Source organism: Pantherophis guttatus, chromosome 2, assembly GCF_059756535.1.
Source record: "Pantherophis guttatus breed Tessera chromosome 2, ASM5975653v1, whole genome shotgun sequence".
Classification (NCBI taxonomy): Eukaryota; Metazoa; Chordata; class Lepidosauria; order Squamata; family Colubridae; genus Pantherophis; species Pantherophis guttatus.
Genome location: NC_142064.1, coordinates 192,538,914 through 192,553,245, shown reverse-complemented (window position 1 = coordinate 192,553,245; position 14,332 = coordinate 192,538,914). Strand labels below are relative to the sequence as shown.

The 14,332-nt window shown below is 37.3% G+C and overlaps 1 protein-coding gene across 1 annotated transcript in view; it reads left to right on the top strand.

Annotated features, from left to right (window-relative positions):
- Positions 1-4,242: 4,242 nt before the first annotated feature.
- The window catches only part of SAR1B (secretion associated Ras related GTPase 1B), a 30,263-nt gene continuing 20,173 nt past the window's right edge, over positions 4,243-14,332 (top strand). The window contains exon 1 of the mRNA XM_034403931.3: positions 4,243-4,571. The gene's annotated coding sequence lies outside the window, so the exon portion shown is untranslated. The remainder of the gene's footprint in view (positions 4,572-14,332) is intronic.

Below are 14,332 nucleotides of genomic sequence, written 5' to 3'. Positions count from 1 at the left end.
ATCTATAGTAACTAATGTGACAATTCTGACAATGTTGCTTGTCAGGCCAGACTTACTGCCAAGCCAAATCCTTAACCCAGGACTGTCAAATTCCCGGCCCGCAGGCTGGATGCATCATGCGCTGGCCATGCCCTCACCTGGTTTAGCGAAGGGAAAAGTCCCGACACATCATGTGACACCGCCATGACGACGTGTGTTTGACACCCCTGCCTTAGCCTCATCATCTTTTCTCTACCAGTTCTCTGCCTCCCTGCTTTGCATACTGGCAACAACACCCATTCTACAATCTCCTTTTATAGGTCAGATAAACTGAATGAACAGAGAGAGAATCACTGTTCTTGGGCTCATTAAGTAGCCCTTTCACCTGCCTCACATCTTCATTCCTAAAAGCTGGACTAATTGTGGTGGAAGAAAGAATTTCATATTATCTAGCACTCCCTAAAAAACATAAAGTTTGTAGCAATAGGCATAGAGATGCCCCTCTGCATTTGGCAGATTTAACAACCTGACAGACAGCATCCCAGTCACTGTTGGTACTTAATACTATTGATGAATCTCCTATTGATCCACACACAGAGTGTTGAATGGATTCTATCCCTTTGGAAGATGCATGATACAAGGTGAGAGTATATAACTCTCCTATCAGCCTAGTTATGATCTCTATTGTTACTGTATGGTGTGGAATAATGAGTCAGGCTAAAGGCATCAGGCTAAAAATGAGGAAGCAGTGAGATCTAATCTCACCCTAAGCACAACACCACTTCCCAAAAAATAAAAAAACCCTGTAGGAACTACTTAATCAAATACTGACTCAAAGGCCAAAAAAAAAGCATGCTGTTACATCATAACCTATGCTTTGTTGTGGTGACAACACAATGTGGCCACAATGTTTTGTGGGTTTTTTTGTTGACCTTTTCTATTCTTTTGATTCCAATGGGAAAGACTTTAATTTTCAATGAAAATTCAGTTCCACTAGAGCTGTCCTCAGTTATAGGGTGATTCTTTAGTCTCCCAGCCAGCAGAATTCAATCTCAGAATTTTATCATACAATTTCAATCATACAAGACACTAAGCTCTACTAAATTTAATAGATACTTTTGAATATGTACATATATATACTGTGGCTATATAAGATAAACAACTATGGCAAACCCAAAAGTAAGAAATACATCCAAGAACTCTAGGTCTTGATGAGTCTGGTGCTTAAAAATTAATTAGTTAATCTAATTAATTAATTAATTAGAATCAAGACATTGGAATATATATTGTATTAATCCATGGTCTCTTAATTCATTCTTCCCCCCCTCTCTCCACACACACACACACACACACACACACACACACACACACACAAACATGCAAACCACACCATTCTAAAAAAGACCAAATGGAGCAAAGTTTGAATGCAATGCGCTAATGACAGGTCAATATTTCAGCATACTAATTAAAATTACTGAAGAGGTATATTTCCCTTTTCAACAAATTTTTCATGAAAAGAAATAATAGAAAAAGAATTATAATCTTACAAGTGAAAGATGATGTTAAGTAGATGTAAATATCTTTTCATAAATGAGAGTATTTCTGCAACAAATGTTTAAAACATCAAACAAACTTTGAGACTTTACAATGCTTTACAGCCTTCTCTAAGCGGTTTACAGAGTCAGCATATTTCCACCAACAATCTGGGTCCTCATTTTAACCACCTTGGAAGGATGGAAGAATGGGTCAACCTTGAACCTGGTGGGATTTGAACTGCCAAATTGCAAGAAGCCAGCAGTCAGCAGAAGTAGCTTGCAGTACTGCACTCTATATAAGCAATAACTAGCTAATAGCTAAATAATGTGGATCTATATTTCTCCATTGGGTAAAATATATCTATACATCTTTCAATGTATCCTCAGTTAATCTTTTAACTGAGTTTTCCATCTAAAAACGAAATGATTTTGGGGGAAATAATCTGTTTTTCAGATAAATGCAAGCATTTCAGAACTAGTTACAGGTCCCGGACAGACTTCATCCGATTTTAAGGCTGCTGATACTCCATAAATTGTAGACATTGTAACTACTATACATCCTTTTATGTAGTAAGACAATACTTGTTTTCACTAGTAACTGTTTCCTGATGTGCCAGTGAAGGCTACTTTTGCAGCTTTGCAAAACCTTATTAATTTGTTTGTTTGTTTGGTTGGTTGTTTTGCAATTACTTTGCAAATACACAAATATTGAGGATGATCATCAATTTTCTCTTGCTATTGGGGGATAATTTGTTAAGTGTTTTTATATTTTTCAATACGTTGATCCAGAGGCATCCATACCTGAGCAATATATATTTTAGTTTTAATCCTAAAATTAAAGTGACTGTAAAGGTTGTTGAGCAAGATACATCTGCTCTTATAAATATATTATTTAATAGGCTTTGAGGACTGGTCAATATTATATTTTAAAAATCTGCTAAAGTGCTTTTTAAAAAACAACAACTAAGACTGCAATTCATATAAATATTTACTTAGAAGATCCCACTGAATATAAACATATATAGGATTGCCATCTGAAAAAATTCAGAGTGAGAACCAACTGAAATTTATTTGGAATAACAATATTACAACTCTACCAAATGTATTATGAAATTAGTCATGTTGATCGTAATAAGGAGTTGAATTAAATGATCTGGAAGGCCCATCTTCAATCCTTTAATTCTGTAATTTCCATAATCTGAAATTATACATTTTATAAGGTACAAACTAGCTTTCTGTGGTGTTCTGATACTAAGGAAAGAGAAATTAAAAAGTCCAATTAGTAAATCATATCATCTTAAAATGCATTTATTGTTGTTCCATGGTTAGAAAACCAATGCAAGATTTAGAATTACATAAATAAATTACATTTTGTGATTTCCAATTTTACATAAATTGGACTTGAATACTGTATACAGGTAGTGCTCAATTTACAACAATTTGTTTGGTAACTGAAGTTACAATGGCACTGAAAAAAGTGACTTATAACTGTTTTTCACACTTAAGATTGTTGCAGCATCCCCATGGTCACATGATCAAAATTTGGCTGCTTGGCAACTGACTCATTTATGATAGTTTCAGTGTCATAGGATCATGTGATCAGCTTTTATGATCTTCTGACAAGCAAGTCAATGGGGAAGCCAGAATAATTTAACAATCCTGTTACTAATTTAACAATTGACTGATTCACACTGCAGGCAAGAAAGGTTGTAAGATGAGGCAAACAAAAATCTCACTTAGCAACAAAAATGTTGGGCTCAATTGTGGTTGTAAATCAAGGACTACCTGTACTGTAATCTTATATTTGCAAATTGGATATATTAGCTCAATTTCCTCAAAACTGGTTGAATAGCATGCCTGCTAAACACATCTATAATGGTGACAGAGCTGATTTCAATTATTTTAGTTGTTTTGCTGAGAACTCATGTTCTACAGATCAGACTTTTATTCAGAAGACAATGAAATTGGGACATAAGATTCCACATAAGATGCTTCTGTGAGCATGGCAAGATACAGTGGGTGAAAGCTTTACAGAGGGAGATGCAAACTTGAAATAAGGAAGAATTTCCTGACTATGAGAGCTATTAAGAGATGGGATAGCCTTGAGCTGGGCTCCATGATTGCAAGTTTTCAAATAAAGCTTGGAGAGATATTTATCTGGAATGGTCAGAAGATTCCTACTTTGGGTAGAAGTTTGGATTAGAAGACTTTTATAAATCTTATAGCGCAATCTACTTCAAAGAGTGCTTGTTATGGGGAAAGAAACAGGAGATGGAAGTGCAATGTCTGGTATAATAATACACTTTTAAGGTGCCACAATACATAGGTATTTTTGCCGCAAGCTATTTACTGTTCCCCATATAGATACTTAGACACTTCCATATGGAACATTTATTAAGCAATTGTGATCTACCTCTTCCCCATTTGATTTTTGTTGCTTACAGAATGGTAAAGGCAGAATAAGAGGATAGATAGATAGATAGATAGATAGATAGATAGATAGATAGATAGATAGATAGGCAGGCAGGCAGGCAGGCAGGCAGGCAGGCAGACAGACAGACAGACAGACAGACAGACAGACAGACATGTTCATTGGCAGTGGTGTCTGGAAGTATCTTCTCTGTTTTACTACGGTAGGTTACCTGCAGAACTCTCCTTATTTCCTTCCTAAAATCTACTTATCTAATGCCTTGGAAGGGCCATGGCAGTGAGCCCGCCTTAAATTTCCAGATGGGCTTCCTGAAACTCTGCTGACAGGTTGGGTTGCGAGACTAACTGGTACGTCCAGTCCTTTCCATTTCAACCGTGAAGGGCAAGCTCCGGAGGCTGACCTACGGGAATCCACCATGAAGGGGAGGGGGAAGATCTCGATCTGCCGCGCGTGCCAGATCGCAAGCGTGAGCCGGGTGACCGGTTCGCCCACACGGCCCGGAAGGAAGGAAGGAGCCGTGGAGGGGCGGAGCGGAGGAGAAGCAGAACAGAGGAGAGGGGAGGCCTCCAGGCTGCTGTGTTGGTAGCTGTGGATGAAGGGTGCGAATCTCAGGCTCTGCATACAGGGTGAGTGGCTCTTCTCGGGTTGGCAGGAAGCGGTTGGCATCGGGCTGGGCTGGGGAGGCTTCTGGATTTTCTCCCTTTCTCTTGATCCCCTTGATCTCGATCCTTCTCATCTGCCTTTCTGCTCTATTATCCTCTCCCCACCCCTCCCCAGTCTCCCTTTGACTTGCACGCATTCCTCGTCTTTCAAGGCTTCCTCTTGGCCTCTGCCTTTACTTGTGTCTCTTGTTTTCTTAGATTTGGTTGCCCTCTCGCCCCCCCGCCCCCCACCGGCCGCGTTCCTTGTATTTCACATTAGCCGAATTTTCCCACGTTGATTCCATAACTCCCCCCGCCCCCCACCATTACTTTATTTTGTGCTGTACAAGTCTGCATGTGTGTGAGAGTGCGAGTATCTAAGTGGGATACCGATGAAGGCCCCATTAATATTAGCTTTGTTTATAACCTTCCCTAAGCAAATGAGCACCCTACTATAGGAAGGAAGGCAGAGATTAAGTGAGCCGCCCTGTTGTCACAGAGTGAGTCAGTACAAAAAGAGATCAAAGGTGAAACTAGGCTGGAGATTTGACCTGTGTGCTGGCACATATCTATCTCTCATTACGAGTCACTATTATAGTACAGATTATGTGCTAAATACTTGTCTGTTTCTGCCTGTTCTAGTTCATCTTACAAGCAGTCAGTTGAGGTAGGCAGCGAGAATGCCCATTTAGAGGCAAAACTTCGAAATGATTTGCTCAAAGCCTTCATGGCACATATGCGAGAAGTTTGGAAGGTGATGAAAGACAAGCTATCCAAATTGGCAAATGTATATTCAAATCCTCATTAAAAGCATAATTTAAAATGCCTGTTAGCAATTTCTTCTGGTTGATAATTATTAAGTAATAAAGTTAATACTCATGAGCTTCCACTGCTATGAAGCAAACAACAGATACCCTTGAGAGGAACGTGAGTTGTTTGAAAACTATAATTGCTTCCTGGCTTATGGAAGGCTAGTACAATGGAACTGGATTTTTCAAGCAGTTTGGGAGTACTATTTAGAAGAGCGAGTATACAATCGTTTATGTTTTCTTTCCTTAGACCCCATCAGCAAGTTAGATTTAATCCCTTAGTTTAGGAATAATACTGCTTTTGACTAAGTAATGATTGAAACCATTTAAACAATGAAGTTTGGTTATGATTTTGGCTTTTTTCTGTCAAAAAAGCAGGCATCTGAAATATACATTATAATTGAATTACATTTCTAAAACTGGGTACCTGGATGTAAAGCACATCAAATTGCAGTTACACAAAAAAGAGGAAAGCTCCAAATGTAAGACAACCTTGTACTCCCCTCAAAAAAAGGATTAGGTAGAAAACTGCTGTAAACACAGCTAAATTTGTATTCACAGCCCAGTTTTCCCTATTTGTCAACTAAGTTGCCAGTTCTCCCTCAAAACAATTCTGGAAACTCCCTCACCCACCCACCCCAAATATGTGCTTTGACATATATCTGCATTTATACACACATACCCACACAAGTCATTCTCTTACATACAAACTCCTAACTACTTCTCACAGAGTAAAAGAAATTGTATTGAATCCAGTTACTCCCAACTATGCATATGCTGCTATTATGCTAGAAATGTATGTGTTTAGCCCTATTTACTATGGATGGGGATAAGTAGAGAAGAAATATTTAACGTATTGAATTGGTTTTACTTCTCTTTGCGAACAAGTTGATAGAGGTCTCAGTCCAGGATTGAGAACACAACAGACCTAGGCAACCTTCATGTACTAGGAATCATTGAATTTGGTGACTTTTGTTTCCAAGTTAATAAACTTTGGACTGTTTAACCTTGTACAGTCAACAGGTTAGCTCCACCTCTGTCACATTCCTCTTCAACCACAGAGGATCCTGCTTTTCCAGAGTCTTCATTTATGAGGAGAGCCTTCATGGAAAGAAGAGGTTCTCCCTGTCAAACATCTTCTATTTCACGACTAGCATATCCTGCCTCCCTTACAATTACTGTGTACTTCTAAAAGCTTTTCCTTTTACATTCTCAGGGAATGTGACATCACAAACAATTATTTGGGAAAACTTGCCTTCCTTTATATATCTAATAAGCCTGTAGGCTGCTCAGATGAAAAGTATTTTATATTTTTTTTAAAGAAACAAACCTATTGAATTGTTAACACATATGACTAAAATATTTTTCCAACACCAGCTGTTAGACTCAGGATAGACATTTCATGAAACAAGGCTTCTATTACTCATTTTGAAATGGTTATGGATATCCAAGATTGCCTAATACAGATTGTTTCTTCAGACCATGTTTCATCTCTCTGCAATCAAAATTTAGTTGACTCATCCCTTTGTAGGTATATCAGCAATGAATAAGTGTTGATATATTGGTAGATTGAGTATGAGTCTAGTAGTAATAGTAATTTCAGAAAAAAATAGAAGAATTGTGAGCTTACATGTGTAGCATAAAAAATGAAAAATATGTACAGCCTTTCAGTACAGGATGAAGCCAGAAGGCTAATTTTAAAAATATATCTATTAATTTAATAGTATGATATATGTGATATGTGGTGCTGAATATCTGTCATTTTGCAGATTTTTAGACAAGGGGACAATCATTTTTTCATTGTTTCAGAAATAAACACCAGAAGAAGTATTGTTTTCATGCATATTTTGCATTGCGTCAACTCAAAACACTGAGTTTTATTCCTAATACTGCATGTCCAATTTTTACAACCTAAATTTGTTCTGTGATATTCCATTGCCACACTAAAGGAGGTTTTATAATCTCTTTAATGCCGCCCATCCACCTTATCTGTTATCTTCTCCTTCCTCAACCTTGCCAGACATAGTGGTCTTTTCTAGTCTATTATCTGCTTGCATCATATATTCAAAATGTATGAGTTTCTGCTTGGTGATCATCATTTTAGGAGAGTAATTCATCTTTGTTTGGTCTGGGCTTAATTGAGTGGTTCTTTTTGCAGGCCACAATATTTTTTGTATCCTTCCCCAGATTCATAACTCAGAGGCATTGCTTTTTTAATATAATTTATTAAAGTTTATAAGTAGACAGATAAAGGATTAATACAAATAAGAAACATAAAAACCAAACAGGAAAATGCAACAATGTAGAAAAAAGAAAAAAGATATATAAAAGATGATTTCCTCTCTCTCCACACAAGTATAAACCATTTCAGTAATTAACACCTTCTCTAATATTTCAATTTAAAAATCTCTTCCTATATGATTCCATATCAATAGTCAAATTATAGAAACTCCATCATTCAGTACTAATTAACAAAAGTCTATTAAGAGCTACCCGAAATACTAACATATATATTTTAACCTTAATCAAATAAATCCAATCTTTTATACAATTTACTATTTTTTTTAAGAAATAAAGCAAAAAAAAAAATCTGTCATAAATAGTTCTTTAATAGGTCAACAAGAAATCCCATTAAGAGCTACCAGAAACCATAACATGTGTATTCTACCCAGTTAAATTTTACTTTATAGTTCTTCGGTTTGCATTTTAATAACATATTTTTAATGCCATTGAATAATGTCCACAAGTTGATCTCTTATCATTTTATTTTTGTCTGTTTTCAGGAACAGCTTCAGTAGTTTAACTTGTCTCTTTTGTAAATCCAAGATAGGACAGCTTTCCAAATCATTCTTCTAATTTATTATGTGTAAGTTGCAGAGGCAAATGTGTACGCTTTTTCTTTCTCGGTATCAAACTTTCATAACCATATATTAATCCTGAAAGAGCATTGCTTTGGCTATTCTGATATGATAATACTTACGTGGACTCTGATATACAGAATATGGACATCTTGTATCTTTTTAAATGTATACATTCTCTTTTAGAGATTTTGTAAATGATATAGATTAGATTATGGAAGACATTACTGTGTAAAACTTTTGTTAAATTATATGTTGGGCATCAAGTTTCATGTAGATCTCATAAACCCAGTGGTGGGATTCAGCCAGTTCGCACCACTTCTGGAGAACCGGTTGTTAACTTTCTGAGCAGTTTGATGAACTGGTTGTTGGAAGAAATCATTAGGGCAGAGAACCGGTTGTTAAATTATTTGAATCCCACCACTGCATAAACCTCAAGGATTTAATGAGGTATGAGTGGCAAGTATATCAGTTCCAAAAGTTTAAATTAACCTTACTTTAAAAAAAATATTGCTATTACTGTGTTAAATTATTTTTAGTATCCTTAGTTCACTACTTCACAAAACAATTGCATCTTCTCCCCCAGGAGGTTTCTGATATCAACCATGAGAATGTTGAAATCATAATTTTTCAATTGTTACGATACAAATTGTTCTGAAGTGTAGATGCATGAAGTTGAACCAAACAGACCATGCCAAAAAAGTTTCAGTTTTAGAAGTAGAATAATGCAATTTAAATGAATGATTAGAAATAGGTATGCAGCTGTGTTAAAAGATCAGGGCAAAGATGACCCTCCTGAGATGACTAACCAAGGCAATCAAGCAATTGCAATATTGCTTCCAAGGTGTCCTTAGCCCTCTGATTGCTCAAACTGTTAGTGAACTCAAGCAAGGCTTAGATTACAACATGTGCACTAAAATTCCTGATCTGTTTCATCTTAAATTGATAGCACAGGCAAATATCCAAAATGACTGTGGAAAACAAACTGATACCACTGAATTCATTGGGATCCCACCACCTATTATTTTGGATGGATTAAAATGAAATGCATACTCTTAATTGGACTGTTTGAATCTTGTCTTCCAGGAGGTTTTCTATAGATACAGCCAATAACTTTGTTCTGGGCCTAAGGCAGGGGTGAAATCCAGCAGGTTCTGACAGGTTCTGGAGAACTGGTAGTGGAAATTTTGAGCAGTTCGGAGAACCAGTAGCAGAAATTTTGAGTAGTTCAGAGAACCAGCAAATACTACCTCTGGCTGGCCCCAGAGTGGGGTGGGAATGGAGATTTTGCAGTATCCTTCCCCTGGAGTGGGGTGGGAATGGAGATTTTGCAGTATCCGTCCTCTGCCACACCCACCAAGCCATGCCCACCAAGCCACACCACACCCACCAAGCCACGCCCACAGAACCAGTAGTAAAAAAAAATTGGATTTCACCACTGGCCTAAGGCAAAACAAAGTTTGTGACTTGTAAAACCTTCCATATGCTTCTACATACAGAATTAGTGCATAATCAGTGTGGCTGTTTGGCATCTCTTCAGATTGTATAGAATGTTTTTTAGTTTGTTTAACATCTGTGTGCTGTAGTGAATGGGTGGAACGGACCACATGCCGCATCCTTGTAGAACATTCTGCTACCGGAATTGAGAACACTGCCCCCTTCCTTTTGGCCTCTGGGAAGGGTATTAAAACCTGGCTTTGTTGGTTGGCCTAGGGCCCTGAGGCGGGTGTTTATCACTGGAGGTGGTGTAAGAAGATTACACCTCTGTCCCATCCAACTCTTAGCTCTCTTAGTTTCAGTTTCAGTACAGTTTTTAATAATATTTTAATCCTTGTAATGTTTATGTTTTGTTATTTTAATTACAATATTTTTAAAAGTGTTTTATAGCTTGTAAGCCACCCATAGTCACCTTGTGTAGGAGATGGGCGGCAAAATATGTAGTAAATAAAATAAATATAAATAAATCAGAACTTCAAATTCAGAATTTTGTAACCCTCGTCAACCTACCACCCAGAATTCTCAGAACAGATTATATATTAACCCACATTTTTAAAAATCAATACATTAATTCAAGATGAAATATAATCAATTCACAGGATGGTTTATCAGTGAAATTAATCGAAGTAGATTGTAAATTGCTAAGAAAGATATCTTCAAGATCTGAAACCTTAGCTGATAGAAATCTATGAGATGACGTTATAATATTAAGAAGGAATACTAATTTGCAAATAGTAAAAGATGAGGATACAGATATATGAGATCATAAAAATGCTTCCACTATATTTTCATTCTGAATTTAAATGGAGTAATTTTGTATTCAAGTTTTGAAACATTAAATTTGTAAATGAAACTTAAATTACTGACCTTATTAGCTCCCTATACCAGTAAATGGCATAATGCAGCATGCTGTACCTTTTTCCCTAGAATGGATCCCTAAAATATAGATCCTATATTTTCTAGGATTTTTCATTATTGAAATATCTTCATGTAGTAATAAACTTTTAATTATAAAGCCTTCAAAAAGTTGTCATGGAGATTCTCATACATTTAGTTTTAGTGATGCACAGAGGCATGAAATAATCAAGGAATTTTATGAATGTTTTAATTGAAATTGTATTTTAGCTGTTGCTTTTTGCTGAACTACATTTATTTTCAAAATCTTGCTCAGTAATTCATTTCATTTGCCTAAGTTGGTTGTAAAATTCCATTCAACATGAATGGTGCTGCAGTATAGTCTTTCTTACTTTTCAATCCCAAATTTGAACCGTTTATTACTATTGTTATCTTTCTATACTTTTGGAGATGCTATCTGTTATAAAAAGTATATACTGTATAGAAAACATTCTGAAAACCTTTATCCAGGGTGGATAAAAATAAATGATTTTTTTAAGAAATAAAAAAAATCAGATTTTTTTTATTTAAATCGGGTTTTTTTATTTAAATCAGATTTTTTTTATTTTTATTGATTTTTTTTTATTAAAAAACTTTTGGGGTAAAAATCTATTGTAAGATAGTTTTCTATTTAAGATACATAAATAATTTAGTTTATTCAGCATGAAATGGAGCTTAGTTATGTAGCACAAGGCTGTATATTCTGCAAAACTGGGATTATCGGTGAGTCAACAGCGGGTCAAAGGAGTAGCAGAGATGACAGTTGCTCTTTAAAAATTATGATTTAAATCGAGTTGATTTAAATCAAGTCTTTTTACTAGTGATTTAAATCATGATTTAAATCATGATTTAAATCGACTTGATTTAAATCAAATCCACCCTGCCTTTATCAGAACATTAATAGGATCTGGTGAGATTGCAATAGCATCATTTTTAGTATTTTGTATTATATACTTCAGACACAAGTTTATGAAATGCAAAATGTTACATAACATTAGTCATGAAATTTAATTAAGAATGAACCATGGGACTGCATAGTTTATTTATTTATTAAATTTCTGTACCACCCATCTCCCCTTCAAGGTGATTCCAGTTCTGGCTAAGCGTGTTATATGAACCCAGCCATTGATTTAGTTTGTTTGGTTATTTCAACAAACTAGTTTTAAAAAATCAGAGTTTAGTAAGCATGTGAATAATCTATCTATATACTTTAACACCCTACTACTTGTATGTTATTTTCTTTAATTCTTTTGAAGTAAAAACCTGGCCAAAACTTGGACATTCTATTCAACAAGAGTAGAACGCAGCCTATATGGTAACTTGCATGGCATATTGCTGGTTATGTTTGAGTTGTATTATATTATAAAATCAGAGATGTAACAATTTACAATTAAAAGAATTACTATTTGAATATTCATTTGTGAAGATGGAAATTTTTTATAACAAGTTGAAATATGTATGAATTTTGTAGTGGTACATTTTCTCAGGAGAAATCAGCAATCAGAATCAGATATTGTTTTGCTAATAAGATGAAGAAATCTTTTTCTGCTTTACTTGTAAACAGAATTTATTGAAAAGACAACCAGTTGTCTTATAATAAAACATGGGCAATTCTTGGAAGTATTGAGATTAAGTTAAGTCTAGATTGACTAAAGTTGATATGATTTTTGCAGTCACATAGTAGACTTTAAACTTTCATTTGCCAAGTTGTTTCTAGGTGATTGGTGGCCTGAAATGACAGAATTTCCAGGGTCAATGACTAAAGTGCAGTCAAGTTGTATATTAACTTGTCTGGTAGCTTACTAAGTCATAAACTATGGTTTGTTTTAAAAAAATTGTTAAAGAAGCAGCAAGGGTTGGGAACACAGAATACATTAAATCAAAACTAACCAAACAGTATTATCACTTAGCACAAACAGCTAATATGTCAATAAACGAAGCTATATTTTATTGGATTTTTTTTCACTATTAAATACAGGAAGGCACATTTTGGAGTTCTCTGGAATTCTTAATCAGGCCAAGAAGCATAAAAACCAGCCTGATAAAATGTAGCAAATGATAAAATAGTAAATGTTATCTTTCCTTTATAATGGTATATATTAACATGTCCGCACATCAATTCCAATAATCCAAGGATGGGACAGACTGGAGTTCACCATTCCTTTAATATATTGTATGAACCAGAGATTTCATCCTGCTGCTGACATGTATCAAAATCTTCATGCCTTCTTCACTCTAGCTTTATAATGACTGAAGTACATGTGAAAAATGCAGAATGAAACCTAATTTATTGATTTTAGTTATTTGCGACCTATATGTTCCGACCGAACACTGGTAAGGTCTCATATTAAGACCTACCTAGTGGCGATAAAAACGGCAAAGTTTAATTATTTTTCCGTTCTTATCGCATCTGCAGATAACCGCCCAGCTGCCCTGTTCAAGGTGACCTGCTCCCTGCTCCATCTGGGAGCGCGGGAGGACCCCTTGGAGGGCAGAGCTGAGGATTTTGTGCAGTATCTGCATGATAAAGTTGCTCAAATTCGGGAAGGCCTGGACTCTGACTGGGTAGATACAGGCGGGGTGATGGAGAGTGTTATCTGGGAGGAGTTTGACCAAGTGACCCCTGAAGACGTGGACAGGATTCTGGGTAGACTTAGCGCGGCCACTTGTTTATTGGACCCGTGTCCCTCCTGGTTGGTGCTGGCTTCCTGGGAGGTTACGCAACGCTGGCTCCAGGGGGTTGTTAATGCTTCTTTGAGAGAGGGCTACTTTCTTTGAGAGAGGGCTACTTTCCCGCCGCCTTGAAAGGCCCCTCCTCAATTAGCCCCTCCTCAAGAAGCCCTCCCTGGACACGGCTGTTTTAGCAAATTATCATCCAGTCTCCAATCTTCGAAACTGTGGCGCGACAGTTTCCCCAGTACCTGGATGAAGCGGTCTCTCTCGATCCATTCCAGTCGGGCTTCAGGCCTAGGCACAGCACGGAAACAGCATTGGTCGCATTGGTTGTTGATCTCTGGAGGGCTTGGGACAGGGGCTGTTCCTCTGTCCTGGGCCTGTTAGATCTCTCAGGGGCTTTTGATACCATCAACCATGGTATCATGCTGTGCTGGTTGGAGGGGTTGGGGGGGGCACCGTGTTGCGGTAATTCTCCTCCTTCCTCTCTGACCGGTCGCAGTTTGTGTTGACAGGAGGCCAGAAGTCAACCTCGAGGCACCTTGTATGTGGGGTGCCACAGGGGTCAGTCCTCTTGCCCCTTCTGTTCAACATTTATGTGAAGCCGCTGGGTGAGATCATCCATGGTTTCGGGGTGAAGTACCATCAGTACGCTGATGACACTCAGCTGAACATCTCCACCCCGGACCACCCCAATGATGCCCTTGATGTGATGTCCTGGTGTCTGGAGGCCGTACGGATCTGGATGGGGAGAAACAGCTTCAAGCTCAACCCATCCAAGACCAAGTGGCTGTGGCTTCCGGCGTCCCGATATAGTCAGATGGTGCCATCTCTGACTATTGGGGGCGAGTCATTGGCCCCCACAGAGAGGGCTCGCAACTTGGGTGTCCTTCTGGATGCACGGCTGTCTTTAGAAGAGCATGTGACGGCCGTGGCCAGGGGGGCTTGCCTGATTCGCCAGTTGCGTCCCTTTCTGGATCGGGACTCCTTACGCATGGTCACTCATGCCCTCATC